Raw genomic sequence first — 6691 nt, 5'->3', positions numbered from 1 at the left:
GGTTAATTTTTAGCAGACACTATGTCTGTTTTGTTATAAAATTGACATAGAATTTCATCTGTAATTGTTGTCAGATTTTGGCGGTCTAACTGCAGTGTCTAATGTCTTGACTTGGAGCCATATTCAGCTTTGAGAGGTACATGGAGATAGCAACTAAGGCGATCTCCAATAAGTGATTCAGTAAAAGAACCAAGCACAAAACAGAACCAAGCAAAAACAGAACCAAGTAGAACAAAATTCAGAAATTCAGAACACTAGACACAAAAAAGAAGAATGATAATTGGAAAGTAAAACCTTTTTTGGTATAGATTTTGCTGCGGAATTGGTTGTGGCTTCAGTTGCCACCTTTTTCACTCGAGAAATCTCCACCTCATCATCATTAGAGTCATGATCATTTTCAGGTACATAGTCTTGATCATCTTGGTTACAATTGACATTCTCCTTTCCTTTTGCAAAACGTTTATTTTTATCCCGCATTTGTTGAGCAATATCAAATAACCCGAGGTCTCTAAATTTTTGGGCATTCTTTTCTATGGTCATGGACCTTATTTTCTCATACGGTGCTAATGCAGTTGTAGTTGAGCTTCTGTCAGCTTTTTGGTTTCCATTCTTTGCCATTTTCTACTGCAATAATGCAAACAAAAACAAACAAATATTCAAAAGATTAGTTCGAGGGATGAAAAGAAAATAAACGAATTGTAGGCATCCATATTGGAAAAATAAGTAAACCTTTTAGAACAATGGTTTGACGATATGACACAAGCAGAATATAATAAAATCTCTGAATATTTCACAAAAGAGAGACAAATCAGAAATCTCAAAATTCAAGACAGCCACAGAGACTGTAATATTACCACAGAAATACAATGCACTAATTACAGTGCATAAAGAAAGAAGAAAAGAAACTAGACATTAGAATTTAATTTTCAGTGCTATACTAGTGTTATTAGAATTTTTGAATATTAGAAACCACAGCACAGGAAGTATTAGAATTTAATTTTCAGTGCAATACTAGTGTACTCCAGGAGAAGATGCAAAAACGAACTAAAAAAGTCCATGATAGATTTTCAGCAGGGCAATTGAGTAGTTGGTGTCTGCAGCATATCTATTCTACAAGTTTCCAAAGTTACTAGGTCTAAGTCTGTCATGCTGTTGGAATGCCTTGATTGTCAGCCTTCTAAGTTCCAACTAATATTTGAGGTAGATTGCCTACTAATTTTCAGGAAATCCACAAAATACTGTGACCTTTTTAACAAAAAATTCCAAACAAAATGATAATTTTTTTTGTTTTCATGATATAATGGAAAGGGGGAAGCATCAGGGTTAAATTAGAACAGGGGCATTTGAGAAGAAAATGTAAATGATCATTAGAATTGCTGCTGCATTAAGTTTATGGATGTGCTGCTATTGTACTCGATTGATAAATTTGGAAGCAATAACAAAACCAAGTTGCAAGCTAGCCTAAAACCTATACAAACAATAACAAAACCAAGTTGCAAGCTAGCCTAAAAGCTATACAAACAATATCAAAACACATCAGTACATTAGTAGTACATTATAACTAACCACCACAAAAAAGCGGAACTAAGTAAGCAGGCGGACCTGACTACCAGAACCGAAGAACTCGGAATAAACAACAAATCAGAAAACAGCAGCCAGCATGGTCGATTTTGGAACAAAACACACAAAGTCAACATTTAAGGTTATAAGTAGGCAGAACATTACTCAACAAAGAAGCTGAAAAAATAAAACTAAGCACTAAAAATAACCTAAGCACAAAAAATAGAACTAAGCAGACCAGGAACATCAAAAGGTTCAAACTCATCTTTGGGGTATCTTCAACAACAAAAATTAAAAGGTTCAAACGCATTCCCTTATCCAAATATTACCAAAAAAGTATATAAAAAGTATATTAAAGAAACTAAAACTGATTGGATTGGTTATCCTTAGGTAACCCCTATGACTCAGGAATCGGGATATCCTCAATAGCAAGCATCCAATCCCAATCCGTATCATCATGGTCAGAGTCAACTTCAGGCTCGGTCGGAACATCTAACAAATCACTTATGTTTATAGATCGTACTTCACCACCGGCTCTTGCATGAATATCATTTGCATCAACATGAGGCATGCCATTACAATTGAAATCAACAGGATCCTCCCAATATGTTTCCTTATTAAGCTCTTCCTCAAAATCAAAAAGATCTCTTGGAACATCCTGCATAACATACTGAATATCATTTTCAACTGGATCTTGGGAGAAGTAAACTTGTTGAACTTGAGAAGCCAATACAAAAGGATCATCTTTGGAACATTTCTTCTTGAAATTGACATATGTAAGCCCACACTCATCGACATCACCAAGGAACCAATCACACTTAAATAACACAACACTGAATTGAGACCAAAAGTCTAATTCAATAATTTCTTCTATAACACCATAGTAGGTAACATCTCCATCTACAGGATTTCGGTCCCTTGAGCTAGCAAAACTTGAAGTCAAGGCTGTTAAAGTGACTCCGCTGTTTTGCGTCTTTACTCTTGAGTCGCGCTCTCTTGTGTAAAACTTATAACCATTAATACATTATCCAGTGTACCTCCTGGCCTTAGGATTAGGACCCTTAGACAACCAAAAAATGTCACCATTAACTTGTTCCATTTGAACCTTTTCCTGAAACCAAACAATAAAATCTCTACTATGACTTTGTGCGGTATCCCATCTACGCTTTCGACCCTGGCTATTCACCCAAGTTTGGTGTTCTCTAAATTTGAAGAAAAAAAATGTATAAGTCATTATTAAAATAAAAATGAAGTAAATAAAAAATATTTATAACATCTTACTTGATATAAGTTTCCACTGTAACATCGCCGCAATTGAAGATGATATATCTATGAGCTTGCTTCAAACTTTGAAAATCAAAAGTAAATCCCTTCCCTTTTCTTTTCCCTTTTCCTCCAGGAGGATATCCTATCTTAGGAAAAATAGATGATTCCTCATCCCTATCAGCCACCCCGAAATTCCTAGCACATCTTCTGTCCAGTCTAGTGTTTACACCTTCACGTAAATATCGAGAAATAAAAGTCAAGCATTCTTCCATCATATACCCTTCTGCTATGCTTCCTTCGGGGTTACTCCTATTTCGGACATATGACTTCAACCTACCAAGATACCTCTCAATAAAGTACATCCATCGATATTGCACAGGTCCACCAAATTTGATTTCCTCTACTAAATGAACGGGTAAATGCATCATAATATCAAAGAAAGCAGGAGGAAATATCATTTCGAATTGACAAATTACATCAACCACTTCAGATGCTAATCTGTCTAATTCTTTAAGATCGACAATTTTACTACATATACCCCGAAAAAAATTACCCAATCTAATCAAAGGTACTGCTACAGTTTTTGGCAATGTTTTTCTAACAGCAACTTGAAGCAAGTGATGAAGCACAACGTGTGCATCATGAGTTTTGTAACCAGCAAACTTTCTTTCTTTAACTTGTACACATCTCCCTATATTCGATGCATACCCAGAAGGTAACTTTGTTTCTTTAATAACTTTAAGGAACAAATCCTTCTCTTCATTACCCATTGTATAAGGTGCCGGTGGAAATAACATGTGGTTGCCATCATCAGAAAGATAAGGGTGGAGATGTGGCTTTAGGCCAAGGGCCACTAAATCAAGACGCGCATTGTTGTGGTCCTTAGACTTTCCTGGAATGTCTAACAACGTGCCAACAATATTGTCAAAAACATTTTTCTCAATATGCATGACGTCAAGATTATGACGACATTTGATATTAGGCCAATATGACAATTGAAGAAAAGCTGGTTTCTTTTTCCATGGACCTTTACTTCCTCCACCTTTCTTTGGTTTCCCGAAATCATTTACAAAGTTCTCTAACTCATTTACTAGGTCAGTGCCTGATAACGGAGAAGGTCCACACCTATCCTCTGTTTCTCCATTAAATGATTTCTTATCCTTTCGCCATGGATGACTTGCATCAAGAAGCCTACGGGTGTCCATATAACAATTTTTTTTGATGTGAGGCAAATATTTCGGTGTCACATCATGGTTACAATTAGGACATGCATAATTTCCTTTAGTAGACCATCCAGATAACATAGCGTAAGCCGGGAAATCATTTATCGTCCCCATTAAAGCAGCATGCAATTGAAATGATTGCTTTTTAAATGCATCATATGTCTCAACCCCATACTCCCATAATTCCTTCAGTTCATCAATCAACGGTTGCAAATAAACATCTATGTCATTTCCAGGAGACTTAGGGCCCGAAATTAACAAAGACAACATAAAATATTCAGGTTTCATAGAAAACCAGGGTGGAAGGTTATAATTAATCAACACAACAGGCCATGTGCTATGAGCAACACTCATAGTTCGAAATGGATTAAATCCATCGCTGGCAAGAGCTAGTCGAACATTTCTTGGTTCCTTTTTAAAGTCAGGATACGTCTCATCAAATTCCTTCCAAGATTGTGCATCTGCTGGATGTCTAATTTTGTCATCTTTTGTTCGCTCTTTATCATGCCAAACCATTGACTCAGCTGTTTTAGAACACATGAAAGTCTTTGGAGTCTAGGCTTCAAAGGAAAATGCCTCAAAACCTTTGCAGGGACGTTCTTAGACTTCCACCTTGATGTTTCACACTTGGGACAAACATCAGCTCCTTCATACTCCTTCCTGTAAAGAATGCAATCGTTGGGACAAGCATGTATCTTTTTATAATCAAGACCCAAATCCTTGATTATATTCTTAGATTCGTTATAGGATTTTGGAAGTCGAGCCATAGGAAACGCCTCTCTTAATAACTCTAAGAGATCCCCAAAGGCCGCATTGCTTAAGCCATTAAGGACCTGGAAGAGAAATAAACGGATTATGAAGGATAACATTGAGAAAGTTTTACAACCCGGATAAAGCTCTTGCTTCCCTTCTTCTACTAGCTTATAAAACTTTCTAGCCTCCTCATTTGGCTCACTTGGAACACCTTGATCTCCATCTAAACCTTCTTCCACCTCAATAAAAGTATCATGTAATAAACCATCGATATCATCATATGTATTTTGATCATTAATTCCAGACATATCGTTACTTGTAGATGAAGATGCTTCCCTTTGAACGACCCACTCCCTGAATCCCTTTACAAATCCGTCAACAATCAAATGATCATAAATGACGTCTCTAGAATGGCAAAAACGCCTAGAACACTTTTTACAAGGGCAAAAGGTTTGTCCTCCAATAGCATCCTTTGCAAAATAACCATCAAGAAAAATATTCAAAGCAGCTTTAAAACCTTCTGACCCTCTAGGGAAGTTCATCCAATTTTGATCCATTGTTAAATATATTTCACAACGACAATGCCTAAATTACACAAAAAAAAGTCTATAGATCACAAAAAAGTCTATAAAAAGTCAAGAGATCTAGAGCATACAAAAATAGGAAAAGGGCATAAGAAGTAGAATAGGGAATCAATTCAAAACATCAACTTCAACATAGATACCAAAATAATTATGGGCAAAAATAACGAGTAACTTAAGTTACAACCAATTTAAATAACAAGTAATTTCAGTTACAACAAACCAAAAAATAATCAAAACGATAAAGTTAGTCAAAAACCCAATAAAGAAAGCACAAATCAATGAGTGGAAGTACCTTTGATTCCAAGAGAATTTTTGCCCAAAACCAACAGCAGTCAAAATGTGCTCAGTCTGCACCAGCTTAACGGAAGGGCTGCTTCATAGCAGAATTTCAAAATCAAAAAATCAAATCCAAAATAACAAGTACCAAAAACCAAGTTCAGAATCATTATTGTTGAATTAGAGAGTATGATATTGATCGAGCATATAAAAACAAGAACAGAGTCATAAATAAGTAAAATAGGGAATCGACACTATGGTTTTACTTGGAATTAATTAATTAGTATCCTTAACAACATACACGATACACAAAAACATTGCAATAAAAGCAATTCCCCAAGTGAGCTTTTCTCTCTTTGTCTACATCACAACTCAGTTACTCTTTTCAATTAATAGATAACAGTAGCCAAGACAGTCATGTTCTCCCAACCGTGTCCTAAATATATCCCCCGCATTCAAGCTGCTGGCAATCAGATTGGAAAAAAACTAAGCAATAATAGTTTCTATTGATGTCAAAATATTGCACACCAACATCTGAAAATACAGAGTAGTTGTTTCACTTAGATATGGATAGTTCAATAACAACCAACTAGGACAGCAACCCAACTTACAAGAAGAACATATCAAGTTGAACAAACAAACAAGTGTTAAGTAGCATACCCAACAGCTACATTAGAACCAGACCCAACAACAGTGCAACATCAAACCCAGACCCAGAACCACAGCTACACCCAACCAGCTGCAAAACACACACAACCTAGCAAGAACAGCACAGTCTGCAGAAGCAGCAGAACCCCAACCAACTACACAAAACACAGCAGTTACCATACCTATCCATCAGACTATACCAACAACAACACATCATCAAAGAGCTAGCACCCAACACCTGAATAGAACGAAACCATCAGCCACGCACCAGCAACACCCAAGCACCCAAAAAAAAAAACTAGCAGCATCATATGTGAAGTTATTTGCTCGTGGCATTACTAATCAGGTCTGTGACTCTAAAAAGGGAAACACCGAATTTGA

Source organism: Spinacia oleracea, chromosome 1 (assembly GCF_020520425.1).
Source record: "Spinacia oleracea cultivar Varoflay chromosome 1, BTI_SOV_V1, whole genome shotgun sequence".
Taxonomy (NCBI): domain Eukaryota; kingdom Viridiplantae; phylum Streptophyta; class Magnoliopsida; order Caryophyllales; family Amaranthaceae; genus Spinacia; species Spinacia oleracea.
Note: the sequence above shows the minus strand (reverse complement) of the source record.